The 17,080-nt window shown below is 40.8% G+C and overlaps 1 protein-coding gene across 1 annotated transcript in view; it reads right to left on the bottom strand.

The window, feature by feature from the left end:
- Positions 1-17,080, bottom strand: part of FAM172A (family with sequence similarity 172 member A) — a 2,873,056-nt gene that overhangs the window by 2,445,377 nt on the left and 410,599 nt on the right. The gene's annotated exons all lie outside the window — the stretch shown is intronic.

The raw sequence follows: 17,080 nt of genomic DNA, 5'->3' as shown, positions 1-17,080 counted from the left end.
GTAATTCAGAAAGAGTAGTGTATTGTGCAACCTGTGATTCATGCTGTTGTTATTATATAGGAAAGACAGATAGAAAACTAAAAAAAGTACTTATGAACACTTATATGAAATCCGTAAAAGGAAGGATACGAATGCCCTAAGCAAACATGTGACAGAGAATGAGGGACACTCTAAGTTTTTTGTGCTAGACTGTATATGCACTGATATTAGAGGGGGTGCTTGGTCATTACTTCTGGAAAGGAGGGAACTGTATTGGCAACTATTTTTAGATACCACTAATTGGCCTGGTTTGAATGAAAGTATTGCCATTATCTCCCTTTTAAGAATTAGGGCCCCAATGAGATAATACCCCATAAAACATACACCTATACAATTCAATAGAAGTATTGTCATACAGTTGCAAATATTTTGTACCTGTATATACGATTGTATTTATTATAGATTTGCATATGTATGCTTTTTATATTTATATTTTACATATTTAGAGTAATTAGTCATATTTATTATTTTAATGTACAAGAACATTTTATTATTTTAGGTTTTAAATTGTACATGTATACATGAGTGCACTGGATACACATTCCTTTGGTGGCTGCTATTAGGTTGTATGTTGACAGTGTCTGCATTAAAGTTTTATAATTATTGTTACATTAATAGGAATATTCCTTTAAGGGGGCGTAACGATTTATTTTTTTAATTAATTAAGGTATACAAGATGTATTGTAATTGATGTTATTTGTCTGATGAAGTTCTGGACGAAAGCGCTTACCAGCTTTCCATTTGTGTGAATAAAACTTTGTTTTTATCCAGTGGATTATCGGCTCTTTACTATCTGGTATGAAGGTACAATTTAAACAAGGTATGAAAGTACAACTGGGTTTCTTGACACCTTGGCTTTTCTGTGTTTTTTGCAACTTTCTTTTAGGTTACTAAGGTCTGTAAGTGTGACTGCCAGTTTGGAACATTTGCTACTATTAAGAGGGTTAACTTCAATATTTGAAGATGTACATAGTTTTGCAAGTTATTATTAAGTTAATGGGTTTTAAGAGGGTATTGGGGGGTATTTTTTTAATTTGAGGGCTTTCAGTAAAACAAAATATTTTCTAAGATGTGACAAAGGCTCAAATGGATATGACAAGAAACAACTGTATAAAAGATCAACCTGCCAAAAAGTGTATGCATTTAACACAAAAGCTGTAAATAGACATTTAACAAAAAAGCTGTTATACATAAAAGGTGAGAATAATAACTTTTTAATGCAAATATGCTTTCTGTAATGTAAAATGGACTGACAGATAAATACAATAAAGAAAGAGTAGTGAACTACATTAAAAAATGTAGAGTGCAAATAGCTATGCTACGGGGACGCACCTAGAAAGAAATGAACATGTGAATTTGATAAAGAAAGGTTTTCAGGATGGTTATTCTGGGACAACAGAAAAGAGGAGCACTTATATTACTTTCAAGAGGCGCTCCAATAGTGATAGAAGATAAAAAAGATAATAATGATAGATTTATAGTACTACGGCACTACTGGCAAGGCAGGAAGATTACACTGGCATGTATTTATAATCAACCTAAAACTGCTATAATAAAGCTTAAGAAAATTCTGTGAGAAATAATCAGCTTTCAACAAGGAATATTACTTATAGGTCAGGACTGGAATTTGATTTGCAACACTGAAGATGTGTCTGGGGGACCCAGAAGGGAAAATATAACAAAGGAATGTAGACTGTTGAAGAAATGTATGAAAATATTTGTCAGGGAAGATGTGAATTCAGTACCAAGAGTTCGAAATGAATTTACATATTATTCCCTAAGATACAAAACTGGACTACACTAGACAGAGTTTACATTTCACAAGAACATGTGCATTTAATTGAAGGTCTTGATTTGCACCCAATAACTATTTCAGATCATGCACCAATAATAACTAAAATAAAAACACAGGGTAATGAAATAAAAATGAGACACTGGCGCTTCCCACATATCTATTGAAAAGAGAGAAATTTAAGGAATGAGTACTGGAAATTAATTCGGAGCCATTAGAGAAGATAGAAATTTCTTTTGAAAATATAGCTGGAGAATGAGATAAAACTAAAGTGGGGTTTAAAAGCACGGTGGAAATAAAAGAAAGGGAGATATGGTTAAGAAGAAACAAGAATTAAAGGGACTAAGAAATATTAAGTATTGCAACATAGGGGAATCTCAGGGAAGAAGAAGAGGAGCAAATGCAGAATGCTAAACAGAAAATAAGGGATTACCTCAATAATATGCATGAGCTGCATGAGTTTAGAAAGACTAATATTAAGCAACTGTTTTTGGATAATAACTCTAGAGCACAAAAACTTTTTAGCAGAACGACTCAGGCAACAAAAAGTAGAAAGGGCTGTTGCCGTGCTTAAGGAGCCTATAACAACACAAGTACTAGAAATAGTTCACAAAGTCTATGAATGCCTAAATAAAGCAGAGAACAAATGGAAATGTTTATGGCAGAATTAAATATGCCAAGGTTAGAGGTAGACGAGGCTCATTTACTAACAGGATAAGAGGAGTCCCTAGGAATACATGGTATTCCTGCAGAAGTTTAGAAGCTAGGAGGGGAAAAAACTGATAAAAATCTGGAAGATTTTGTTTAACAATGCTTTAAGAGGTGAAGTACTACCAGCATCCCGTAAGGAAGTGGTCATAGCTGTAATACCTAAACAGGGTAAAGATCCATCAGATCCAGCTTCATAACGGCCCATTTTAATACTAAACCATGACTATAAAGTGTTTATTTCTATAATGGCTAAAGGAATGGCAAAAGTGATGCCAAAATTGATAGATATGGATCAATGTGGTTTTGTGGAGGGGGAAGCAAACATTTGACAACATTAACAGAGCATTGATGATCCAGAGGGAGTTAGTAGGTCTTGATGCAGAGAAAGCATTTGACAGAGTAAGCTGGGACTGTATGAGCAGGGCACTGGAAGCGTTTGCATTCCCTGATAAAATTATAAGGTTGATTAGGAGGATATATGAGGGATTAGAGGCGTAGATTAAAGTGGGTGGGATCCTCTCTGATAATTTCTGCTTGAGCATAGGAACCAGGGAGGGGTGTCCTCTTTCCCATTTATCTGCATTATATTTAGAACCATTGGCACAGAAAATAAAGAACTCAGAAATTCAAGGCTATAACTGGTTAATAGTCAAGAAAAGCTGGCTGTTTTTACAGATGATATTTTATACCTGATAAAAATAGAAAAGGACATTACAGTGTTGTGGAACATTTTGAGACAGTTTCAAATGTTTTCAGGATACAAAATTAATGAAGCTAAAACAAAGGCAGTAGTGGGAAATAATGTACCCACACACAAATTGGTTCAGCAATATCCATATTTATCGGGACATGATAAAAAGAAGTACTTAGGAGTATGGATTAAAAATGATTCTAGTGTAGCAGCTAATATACACACATCCGGCATTTTTTATCAACCAGAGGAGAAGCTGTGGACAGCAATTAATAAAGAGCTGAAGGATTTTATTTGGGAGGGGAAGATGGCAAGAGTCAAGTGGGATAAGTTGATTCTTCCAATAGAACAAGGCAGATTGGAACTATCCAATTTGAAGGGGTATTTCACAGCCACACAGTTTAAGGCTCCTGTACATAATACAAGCCAAAACCTTTAATTCAAAGTGGAAAGTGATGATGATGAAACAGGGGGGAAGCTCAAGAAACCCAGAGAGACTGGGAAACTGAATGCAGCCTTTTAAGGAGAATAACATCAATCATACAGAATATTTTATTCATAAAGCAGCAGAAGGTACTCTAAAAACTAAGCCTACACAGGAATGGAGAAAGGAGATTCTGCCGATAGGGATGACTGCAATTATGGATGCAGACAATAGGCAAGAAGGTCTGGAATTTACTGGAGAAAACTGGCAAAGGAACCAAGGTACTGGGAGCAAATAATTAGAGAGTAAAAGGTAACAGCATGGAAAGAGGCTATTTGCACTGCAGGCTAGGACTGCCTTCCCTATCAAGGATTGATATCAGACTATAGGCAAGAGAAAGAAATACAGGGATCCTAAGCAATAGACCACCACTGGTAGAGTTTTTAGTAGAATCTAAAACATAAGCTGTTGTTAAAAAAGGAATAATTATTAGAGCATACAAGATACTGCATGATAACTATAAGAATCTATCAGACAAGGTCAAAATGAAATGTGAATTGCTTATCCAATCTCTCTTCCCAAAGAAACCACAGAGGATATATGTTTGTCTCCCAAACATGCAACAGCAACAACATCTAGAAGATTTAGGATTTTTGCTTGGAAATGTTTACATATATATTTTTATACCCCAAGTAGATTCCAGAGAATTGTTTTCCCTTGGGTAGACAACAAATGTTGGAGGTGTGATGGGGAAGAAAGAGGTAACTGGGAACATATTTTCTGGGAGTGTAATGAGCTGGCACACTTACTCTATCAGAGATACTGGATGAGCAAATTGGTGTAAAGTGGGAAATTACTCACGACCCTAATCCTACCTCATCCTATATCTGGGGAATTAAGATATAATAATACTGCTATACTTTTAATTGTATGTCTAAATCTCTACACTTATGTAAATATCTTATGCAATCATATATTATCTGCTATATTTTTATAAGTGAATGTGTAAACCACAATGCTCATGTAAATGTCTTATATACAGTATGTTAGCAATTGGTCTGGAGCTTTTCTCCATGGGCCTCCACTGAAAACGGACAGCTCTGCCCAGTCGGACCTCCCCCAGTAAACAAATGTAAAATTAATAATAAATAATACTGTCATATCCTAGATATAATTGTCTAGGCTTTTATAGGCTCTTGTGCCATTAAACTAGTAATCATCTATGAACCTATGAAAAGGGATCTAATTGTCTTTGGAGGGCCCAAACAGAAAAAAGAGCAAATGGAAAAGGTTAAGTCTTTCTATTAGAAGCTTTCTGGGATGTAACAACCTGGGGAAAAAAGCCTGGAGTGTCTAGCCATCACCGGAAGTAGAGAAACCATGCAGTCAATTTGAAGGTTTGAATATCCAAGTGAGGTATCCCAGATGGCTGAGACAGCTAGTCCTAAGAAGCATCCAACACCCAGGGAACTGAAAGAGGTGAGGCCACAGAAAGGGGACTCACACTTGTTGAGGCCAAAATGGTGCAACAAGGATTACCTTCTCCTTCCGTTGAAATGCATTCTGAAGTAACTTGGGAATGAGAAGGGTGGGCAGAAGGCATACAGGAGACTGGGGGGGGCCAATCATGAATCACTCAGTGAATCTCCCTCAGCAGGGATCAGGGCAAAGGACCTGCTGCACTTGGAACTGATGGGAGAAGCAAACAGGTCACAGAACAGTTGACCCCACTGGCGAAAAATAATTTCTGCCACTAACTGATTGAGAAACCACTCATGAGGAAGTAAAATGGACCTGCTCAGTTTGTCTGCTGGGACATTGGGACGACTTCTAAATATGAGATGTCAACAGAAAGTGGCCAGAAGAGATCACCCATTGCCACATTCTCACTGACTCTCCACATAAGAAAAAGGACCAGGATCCCCCTGTTTGTTGATGTACCAGACCACCAACATTTTGTTGTCTGAATAACAAACATCCCTAGAGGGAGAACATATTGAAACCCTTGCAGCAACAACAGGACTCATCTTATTTCTAAGATATTGATGTGAAAATTGAACTCTAATTGAGACCACGTTCCTTGGACTGTCCTTCCCAAGTAACTCCGTCCCCCCAGTTGGGAGGCATCCATTGTCACTGTCGCCTCTGGCATAGGAAGAATAAAACAGTTGCCCAGAGAAACAACTTCTGCGTGAATCCACCAGGCTATGTGTTGTTTGCAAATATTTGTAATTCGAATAGGTGCAGTCAGAGGGTGACTCCCTATTGACCATTGTACCTCAAGGGTTCACTGTAGTACCCTCATGTAAAATACTGCAAAAGGTACCAAAACTATTGAGGTTGCCATTGATCCAAGACTCTGTAACACCAGCCTGGCTGGAGGTGAAGGAAGAGGGAGGGGGGGAGAGAGACAGAGAGAATGCGTAAAGCTTGGTTCCATAGATTGCTTAACCTTGTCTGTGGTAAGCTTACAATTTTGTATCACTGTATCCAGATGAGCACCAATGAATTCCATGGCTTGAGTAGAGCAGAGCCAAGACATGGCTTAGTTCACTGTGATGTCCAGTTGCAGACATAGAAGGAGGAAGTAATCCCTGGTCTGAATCAGTACAGACTTGGTGGAAGCAGAAATTAATCATTTGTGCGTTTAAAGAAACATACAGAATCAGTGCAGTCTCAAGTGAGATGCAACCACTGCCATGTACTTGGTGAACCCTAGGGGATGTAGTGAGCCCAAAGGGCAGGGCTCTGAACTGACAGTGACTGGATCCCAGCCAGAAGTGCAGGTATCTCCTGGAGCACCTGTATATGTTGATATGACTGTATGCATACTAGAAATCTATGGAGCACATCCAATCATCCTTCCGCAACAGTGACAGAATGGACTGAACCTTGACCATCTGTTAATTCTAGTGTTTTACAAACGGACTCAGATTGACTAGATCTAAAATTAGTCATAGGTCCCCTATCTTCTTTGGCACTAAAAATAATCTCAAATAAGTTGTGGATCCTTGTTGGCCTGGCGGAACCGCTTGGATGCCTTGTTTTCCCTGCAGCTTTTATATTTCTATAGCTGCTGCTTTCCTCTGACTGGGTGGAATGTTGGAAATTCTCTTGGACCATTGCGGGGAACAGAAGGAAAAATATGTAATACTTTCTGGAAATATTCTGTGCACACAAGTATCTTTGGTACTGGCTGTCCAGGCTTCTGAATGAAGATAAAAGCACCCCCCCCCCAATTGCCTCCAGAGTGCAGTAGTCAGGCAACCCTTCAGAGATGCTGAAAGAGCATCTCAGAAAAAGGACCTCTGAAGCCCTGATATTGCAAGTCACTTCTGGCATGGGGGGTGACATCTTCCATTAGATTTCCCTCCTCTGCCATGGGGAGATCTGTCTCCATAGGAGTCCTGGGAAGACTCTTGAGCCTTTTGGAACAACATCTTTTTGCCTCCTCTCTGGTTCTGGGAGGAAGTCCTTCAAGGCGTAGAAAAACATATTCCTAAGGCAGATAATATCTTCCCATTCTGCTTGCTCCCACACAGAGTTTCCCTCACCTTAGGACCAAACAAGGTGGATCCATCAAATGAAGCACTGATGAATGATGACTTGAAGGGATCTGAAAAGTCATAAAGATGTATTCAGACATGCCTTCTAACAGTAATTCCTGAACCTGCAGTTCTCGAAGCTCCCTCTCAGGCATGATAAACTAACCTCATTGAGGAGATCAATAGGGACTGGAGGGTGGCCAGTTGCAAAGAAACCATCTTCTTGTCCTCTACAGACATGGACCTTGAGAGGGTATTGGAAAACTCCTTGATCAATTCCGTCTGAAATATCACAATGTGTGCCAAATAGCCCAGTGACTTGAGGGCAAAGGTCACTGAAGCGTAGACATGCTTACCAAATCTGCCCAACTCCCTGGAGTCTCTGTTTGGGGGATGGACAGAAGGACTCTCTTCAGTAAGTTCTTTCTTGGTGGCCACTGCTACCACCAAAGCATCCATCAGGGTCCCTTGCTCCAATGGGCCCTATCCTTTGGTGCAATGAGGTACTTATCTTAGCAACAAGCACAGTGACATGTCCAGCTCCTTCCAAGGCCAGCGGGAGATGAGGTCCACCATCTCATCCACCAGGGGCACTACCCAGGACGTAGCTGAGCTGGCCCCAAAAGCCTCAAGAAACACAGACTCCTCCTGGGAAGTGGAATTGGAAGCCCAACCACCTTTCTGTCTCAAAAGTTCAAGGATTTCATTGAAAGAGGTGTCCTCAAAGGGTAATATGGGGAACCCTTACCCTTCATCAAAGTCAGTGTCTTTGTTAAAGACTCCTGTGGGGAGTCTAAGTGCCTCCTTTTAAACATACACTTCTGAGGAGCCTCTATGGTGGGATGTTCAATGGAAGCCTAAGACATGCAAGCAGAGTCCTGAATGAGGACTGTCTCCAGTCTTGACCATACCAGTTGGCCTGATGGGACAAGATGAAAAGATTAAGGATCTACAGTAGACAGCTGAGGAGAGGATGAGCCAAGGGGTGGCAAGGTTGCCTTCTCCATGGAGGTGGAAAACTCTCTCTCCACTACCTCAAAGGCAGAAGCCATGAGGGGAACCAAGACCTGACACAGCAGGAGTTTTAGCCACCTGCACAGAATGGAAATCAATCTCCCAAAGATCCTGCCTTCGACTTGGAGGTTGGAGCCAAGCCATCCAGTGCTGAGGCTCCAATAGGAAGGGACAGCTCTGAAAGCACTGGAGTTTAACTCAAACCGGTGCTGATGCTATGGTTCCTAGATCCTTCTGGATTTGACAGAGTTGGGGCCATATGAATTAGAGAAGGTGTCAGTGTCGAAGATCAAGCCTTTGGATCTGACACACATAAGCTCAGAATTCTTGAGTCCATAGGCTCCGAAACCCTTGAGCAGAGTAAGAGTCAAAAGCTGGTGTTGTACTGGAGGTTGGCTCATGGAAGTGAATCTAGGATCTGAGAAACTTTCTCATCATCCTGTCCACATCTGCTTCTGTTAGGCTCCTAGATGACCTGAGGGATGAAGAGATTGAGGGTGGATGGGATACCCTTTAAGGTGTTTCTTGCAAGAAAGATAAGTGTATCCTCAAAGTAACAGGCTCCAGAGAGAATTTTGATATTGCCTGTGGAGATGCTGACTTGGTTCAAGTTGGATCCAAAGGGGCAGTTGGATTTGATGGTTTTGGCTTTGGTGGTGTCAGATCCGAAGTAGTAGTCAGATGTGTTGTTCTTGAGAGTTTCTTGGATGGAGCCAAGTCCAAAGAAGGAGGAAGAGATTAATCTGAGGAACATTTCCTCAAATCTTCGGTTTTTGTCCGCTGCATCTCCCTTTCTAGGCTCAGAAGATTTTGTGGATGAGGAAGGCTCGCCAGATGAAGCAGTAGTAGTACTGTAGGGCTGTAATGCTTTCAAGATTAACTTGATCTGATGTTGCTAATCTTCACTTTATCCTTGACATGTGGGTTTGGTTCTAATATCAGAACCAACTCGGCTGTTATGACAGTTCGTGCCAGCCAAAAACTCTCAAGCTTCACCTCTACCCACAATCCCTCTCTCTCAATTACCTCAGATCTCATTTGCTGCTTTTTCAGACAGTCATGTTTTGTCAGAGCTCTGGTTTCTATCTTTGCTTAGGTAATATTTTCTTATTTCTTTGAGTTTTTCTTTAATTTTTCTTTCCATTGCTCCTCTACCCTTTAGCTACCATTTTCCTCTTTCTCTCGTAAACGTGAGTGTATTTCTTACTATCACTGTTGATAGCCTCTTTCAGTACACATTGGTGTACTTCTTAAATTATCATTACTGATAGTCTCATTTCCTTTCCTCTCAAAACACACACACACACACACACACACACACACACACACACACACACACACACACACACACACACAGAGTCTTTTTTTTATCCTTCTCAATTTTCTACCTTCTCCTCTCCATGTGTGATTGTATGTGTGAGTGTCTGACTTTATCTGATGGCTGAGAAAGCTAAGGCCCCTTCTGGCTTTAAAAAAAGCCAGAAGTGCGGCCCCAAGATTCCTTCTTCAGATTTGCAGGTGAAGCCATATCTGCAACTAAAGAGATTAAGACAGCTACATCTTCCCCTTCATCTTCATCTTCTTTGGAGAAGGGTAAAAAGAGGAGCTTGTCAGTTCCAACTTCTCCGTCGGCACCGAAATCCAAGAAATTGAAGTCCTAAGTTCCAAAAGGATCCTCAGTACAAGAGGTTTCTGGCTGTAACTCCTTGATTATGGCAACTTCCCCTGCACCTATCACTATCATAACACATTCAACTTTGAAGGCTCCAGTCCACAACATTTTAACTGCTTCTACTGTGACAGCACCGACTATGTTTGCATAGACCTTTGAAACTAAACCAATGGAGTTTTAACCTAGGGCTATTTACTCCCCCATCTATCGTTCCCTTTGTGGGTGAGTTTCCAAAAGTTTTTCTCCAGAGACCGAAATCTCCCTCCATGTCATCCAACAACCTTGGACTCTGGACCCAGTTCCGGATCTTCTGTCCCATCCAGACAGACGTCTTCACCCAAGCATTTTGAACCTCAAGCTGACAGCATGGTTCCTCCAATTCTATTAGTTGCCAGGCGTCTATATTGGTACACCACATCCTACTATTTTCTCAAAAACCTTCCACCCATAAACTATATTCTAGTACCCGAGAGAGATTTACTATTTGGACTCGTGAAAAACATAATGACCCCTTTCCTGCTTCTATAGAAAATATTTTAGACTTCTTAACCTCTCTTTTTAATGCAGGAGCTTCCCCTTCTACCATGAGAATACAACTAGCAGTAGTTTCCAATTTCCATGATGGTATGGAAGAATATTCTTTAGTTTCTCATAGACTTTGTAAGTCCTTTTTAAAAGGGACACTTTGTTGAAACCTCCATTCAAAGACCATACACCACCTTAGGATCTGAACCTAGTGCTACAAATCATTGCACATTCTCCATTTGAACCCTTGGCAGAGTGTGCTCTGAAGTTTTTCTCATGAAAAACATTGTTTTTGGTGGCTATAAACTCTGCTAGCAGAATTTCAGAAATTCAGGCCTTGTCATGTAAACGACCTTATCTGGGGTTTCACAAAATAGACTTTCTTTATGAACAAATCCCTCCTTCCTATCCAAGGTAGTATCAGAATCTAACATCAATCAAGCTATTAATTTACTGGTATTCTTTCCAAACCTTTTCTAACAGAGGTGAATATTCCTTGCACTTCCTAGATGTTCACAGACAATTACGCTTCTATCTTCACATGACAAAAGACATGAGAAAATCTGGCCAATTATTTGTTTCTTTATCCAGTGTAAGGTTTGGTAAGCCAGTCAGCAAGGTCACTCTAGCCAGACAGCTAAAGGATCGTATTTCTTTTCTATGATAAGAACAAAATTGCTTTGCCTAGGCCCATGAAATCTCATTCTACAAGGTCTGTAGCCACTTCAGCAGTTTTTCAATTTAGAGCTTCACTGGATGATATATGTGCAGAAGCTACTTGGGCTTCCGCCACACCTTTATTACACACTACACATTGGACGTGGTCTTTAGGGGAACAGCATCCTTAGGATCAATGGTGCTCAGGAATATCCTTCCATAAGTCCTCCCAAGATCTAAGGTAATTGGGGATTCTGTCCCATATGTCAAAAAGAAGTTATGCACTTACCATAACATTCTGTGAAGTCCATCTTCATTTATCCTGGACTCCCCTCCTTCCATCCCCCGGCCTTTAAAGATTTCTTTTGTTGGAATGGATTATATACCTTCAAATTACTGTGACCTTTAAAGCATAGCAGACATGGCTTCCCTTCGGGTTTCCTTATCTATTGTCTATACATTCTCTGCAAACGCAATCTGAGGTAATTGGGAGATAGGGATTGTGGGTAGAGGTGAAGATCGAGAGTTTTTGGATGGAGTGAGCTGTAGTAACGGTCGAGTCAATTCGGATATCGGAACTGAACCCATATGGCAAGGATAAAGGAAGATGGACATCACAGATGGAACATTATGGTAAGTACATAATTTCTTTTTTTACACTCTACTAGAGTCCTATGATTAAATCCAGCATAAATATTGCAATCAGTAGTAAGATGACCTGCCCAGAGTAAGCATCTGAGTTGGGGATCATGTGCCCACATGAAGAGCAATTTTTGAACCAGTTGGTTTATCCAGCATTACAGCAACACAACACAACAAGAAAGCATACAAAGCAGAGTAAAACAGCAACAATGGTAACACTAATACCAGGCAGGTATACAGCAAGAAAAGGAAGATATAAAACAGGAGAGGAGTGAAGAAAAGGAGAAAAACTGAACAAGATAAAAGGAAAAAGTTTTATCTGTCCCAAAAGCTACTCGCTGAATTCTGAGGTAGCAAATGAGATCTGAGGTAATTCAGAAAAGATATTACAGGTAAGGGGAGGAGCTCAAGCTACAAAACCTAAGTGTAACGAAATGGCCAAAGTCGGATCTAAAACCCATTGGTTGAGAAATGGACGAAAAAGACAACATCAGATCAAAAATTAAGTCCTGAACTGTTCAAAGTTATCCACCAAAAGAATTCTCTTACTCCACTAAGTGCCACTGAACTACTTCTGCTGTCATTTTTGTGTCATGACCTAGGTAATTTCTTCCACTTCTTCATGTTATACAAATACACCAACTGTGTACCAATCCGTAACAACTTTCCACAACAGAAATATCTGAGAAAATATCAGTGAGACTTCTGCAGGTTTACAGCTAGGCATGGATGGTTTAGGAGAGCACACAAATGACTATGCATCTCAAAAGTAGCTATTGATTGTGTTCTAAAATAAAAAGCCACCCATGTATAAACAGTATTAAGCATGCAAATGCTGTAGCCAAGCTTTCTGCAGATGTACTAAATGTTGCCACTGGACAAAAAGCTACAGCTGAGCAGTAATAGTGGAATTCACCTACCCTGAACCTTACGGAATTTTTGTGGCTTTGCTTGACTGGAATATGAAGATAATTACCTTTTGTGTATACCATGATCATCCGAGAGTCTGCATTTCACATACAGAGAATGGGTAATGATAAACAAAAATTCTAGTAAGAGTGGATAAACTATTTTTGTAAGTAGTACTGGTGCAATTACCACAACTTACGGAAGAGTTTTTCTTAAGAATCTCTGAAGTATAACCTTTCAAAATAACTTTCAAAAAACATTTGTCTGCTGTCATTTCTCTCCAACAGGCCTCTACATATGCTGAATGTTTTCTTCCCATAGGTGTTAATGTAGGGAACAGAGACACAAGAGGATGAATGGGATACAAAGATTTAGCAGAATGATACAGCTCATTTAAGGAAGTCTTGAGTTTCCTTTTTTCTTCAGTCAGTGCACAGGTAGAACTGGCTGTTCTGAAACAGAGCTCAAAGCACTGGAAGCATCTTTTAGTTTTTAACATAACTACACTAAGAATGTTGCTGTTGTTGTGTCTTTCGTTTTTTCCCGGTTAGGGGTCGCCACAGCGGTACTCCGGTCCGCTAATGATTGGTAGTTGATTTTTATGTACCGAGTTACCAGCCCTGATGCACAACCTTCAACGAAGGTACGCCCATTCACGCATGTCTCCACACAGAAGATGCTCTAGCTGAGAATCGAACCGGACAGAGTCTTACTGTGATGTGACAACGCTACCGCAGCACCACCACCGCGGGTCATAACTACACTAAGAATATGAAGTTAAAACATGCATGAGGCTCTATTAACGCAGCACTGTATAAATTAAGTCACATACACAGTCTACCAAATATGCTGGAATATCGCTCACATAAATCAGTCCCTTCATTTGTATGATGGCCTTCTGCTTTTTTTTTTCCCCGTTGTACTTGTACTATTTCTAAGATTCACAGCTTTACCTTTTTGAGTTGGAGCAGTGGTCAGTACCATTTCTGAAAAAGTACAAGAAATGGCTGGTATCATTGTTTTGGTTCTCCTCACTCTCTACTACTGGAAACATTTTGACAGAATCCACTTTTCATTTCCTGTGGCTTAGCCTATCTTATCTCGATTCATTCCTCTTGAAGATAGATACATATCTGTTTAAATATGTCATAACAGATGCACCCTACTTCACTTATTTTTCTATAGTTTCATAATTAAATGTATTGTGAAAGTCAACCCAAAATTAAACTACTTAGCACAAATGACTTTTTTTTGGTAAAATACATACCACTCTCTAAAAGGTTAGAGTTTTTTGTTAGGGTTAACATCAAAACATGAAGGTATTAGAAAACAGAACAAATCAACATTTTATTAATTTAGGTTGCTCCTGTCCAGCTGTGATTAGGGCCCTTTTACCGGTGCTATTGCTGAGCCACCTTTCACATACTGTGTGATTGTCCTATAACCATTACCCTAGGAGCTCTCTGTCCAAAATCCCTGGGATTCTGTTCCACCACCATCTCATCTCCACTCACTCCAAGATCTCTTGTTCTGTCTCACATCCACCTGGCTCCCGTGTCATGGAGTCTCTGGTCTTGTGATTGTCTTGTCCAGGCAGCCTATTTATATCCTATCCAGTGTCCATTATCAGCCTTTGGACTGTTTGTTCCTGGATTCTCGTTTGTCCGGTGGATTTGGGTTTTTGATTCCTGATTGGGATTGGCCCGTTCATTGGGATGATATTATGAGCTTATAGATGGGCCACATCTTGCCAGTATCGGAACTTCTGGGGGTAGGGCATCGTTTCTTCAGGTATGGTGAACATGACATATGTTTGAGCCAACTTTCCTTGCATCGGGGACTGCTTGTGTCTTGAGGTAAGGGGCAATGGGATGGGTGGTACATCAATCATTGGTCTTGTAGGTACAGGTAAGGGTACAATGAGAAGTCCTGATCTGATGTGAATCCAATGTAGTGTGGGTGGGCAATGATGAAGGTCTTTTCAGGGTCATTAGAGAAATTCTTGTGTCAAGGGGATTTAGAAGGTCTGGTACCCACTTGTTCCTACCTTGTTTCTTCAGGTTTTTTTATTGGATTACCATGTTTGGCATTTGGGTTACCTTGTTTTTCCCAAAGGGTAGGACTATACATTTTTGGCATTGGCATTAAGGCCATGGCTCTGGCATTTTTGGTTATCCATTATGAGACCTGTCTTCTGGACCAGTTATCCATTTCACATCAATTATGGTGCCCAGTTTGCAGTCATCTGCAAATAGTGTCACCAACTCTGCTATGTTTAACAAATAAAATAAAAATAAATGCCGAACAAGAGGCCCACTGACAAAAGGACCACAGCACAGAGGGGACCCCCGCTTAGACACTGACAACGACTGCCATTAACTCATCTTCTGACTGTGCCCAGCACAGAAGCTAGAGTGGTTTTTCTCCCTGAGGCCGTTTGCATTTTTGTAGCCGAGCAGGGTGAGCTTTTCTAAGGTAGGCGCTTTAGTACTGGTGCCGTAGGGGGGTTGGGGTTGAGGACTGTTGGTAGGCTGGCCTTAGTGTGTCCTGCCTTACACATCTGCAAGTGACAAGTGCAAATTAAAAAAAGTCCAAGGAGCTGGAGTGATCAGCAGCCACAAACAACAAATCCCAATGTTAGTATTCCCCCTCATTTGTCAATCCCCATGTCTTTTGTTATCAGTTCCATTAGCTTATGGAAGACAGTAATTTCCAGGATGGTTGAAGCACCCTTGGGTTTTGGGTCCAGAAGCACTTTGCCGTGCCCATCGCCTGACATGAGCCGTGACGCCGTTCGCAGCCTAATGGCGGCGGTAAGGCTTTAATTAAACAGCAGCCTTATGTGTGGGTTTAGTTCCTCATTGAGTTCTCGTAGCACATCCACATGACACCGGGTCCCCAATGATGCTGTGTTTGTGTTTTTTGCTTTTGAGAGGAGGGCTCTGGGCCTGATTGGGAGAGTAGTGGCTCTCCTCAGGGGGGGAGGATATTTTTCCTTTGGGGGGGGGAGGGGAGAAATTTGCAAGCTCTTGTGCTGAGCCCATGTTGTTTTTGTCTGTGGGATTTTTTGATTTTTTTTTGGGAGTTTCACTAATTCTTCTGGAGTCTGGGAGTTTGTTTCTTACTAATTGTCTTTTGTTGGATTTTTACATTTTTCTTCATTGGCATTTTTTTGGATTTTTTTTCAATTTGATTTTTTTTGTGTTTTATTGATTCAGTAGTGCCTGTATTTTCCCATTTTTTGCTTTGCATTGTGCCTGCCATCTCCTCTTTTGTAGAGTTTGTTTGTGGCTTTATGGCACCAGAGGAGCAGACCCCTTGGTGGAAAGGTCTTTGATTTTATGATTTTATTGATTGATACTTGATCCTGACATTCCTTTCGAAGGCAAGAAGGCATTTGTCAGCAGCAGTTAGGGTGTTGTGTGTGTTTGGGGGCGCTCGGGGGACCAACCAGTCTTAAGCCAGTCTTAAGAAATTTTGAAGTTAAGTTGTTCACTGTGGTCTTTTTCTTTTGGGGGGGGGGGTGGGGGGTGGATCTCCAGTGAGATTAAGATATGGTCTGATCCGTGTCTGAGGGATGGGGATATACTGGGGTGTTGGAGCCCTTTGTGTGTTGTTTGTGATGATCAGGTCTCTTGTATCTTTTCTCCTCTTGTGGATTGGTTGATTTTTCCATAGCATTTGAGTTTATGAACTCAAGGAACCTTTGGGCTAGGGTGTTGGGCTTTGGGGCTATGTGCAGCCCATGTAATGTTCCCAGTCTAGTCACCTAAAGTGATGGTGTTTGGAGAGATATTTTTATTTCCCCAGTGTCTTCAGGAAGGCTGTGGGTTTGTGGGTTTGAGAAGGTGGGGAGTTGGTGTGCTGTGTTACAAACTGTAGGGCAGTATGGTTAATTGCACCTGGATGGTCTCCGATGATGGCTTGCGATGCCGTGTGAGGTGTGGGTATCCTTGGGTAATATGGATACTCCTATGGATCTTTTGTGGTCTCCCGATGGTGGGGGGGAACCGGCATGATGTGGTGAATGATATAACCTGATAGTGCTGGGGTGGAGGGTGAGCCTTGAACCAGGTTTCAGTCACAGCACAAACATCGATGTTCTCCATACTGAGGAGGGCTTCGAGGATATTTCGAGGTATTTCTCTTAACATATAAAAAATTCTGTAGTTAAGAATTCCAGAGAGAAAAAAAAAACAGAGCAGACACAGACAAAACGGGATAAAGAATACAGTAGTGGAACCCAGAACTGTCAAAGTAGCAAGAAGTGAAGATGGTACGAAGTAATATTACAGACACACATATACAGCACACTGCTACATGAGACGGGTATTGCCGTTGTTCCAAGGGGAATTTGCTATCACTAGGAAAAAAGTTGGTTACCATAAGTAAAGGTAATAGGGATAACCTATTGGCTATTACTGTTGCAAGAGTCCTTAAAGAAAGACCTTCAACTGAT

Source organism: Protopterus annectens, chromosome 2.part2 (assembly GCF_019279795.1).
Source record: "Protopterus annectens isolate FY-2018-M chromosome 2.part2, PAN1.0, whole genome shotgun sequence".
Lineage (NCBI taxonomy): Eukaryota > Metazoa > Chordata > Ceratodontiformes > Protopteridae > Protopterus > Protopterus annectens.
Note: the sequence above shows the minus strand (reverse complement) of the source record. Positions and strands in the feature narration are given on the sequence as shown.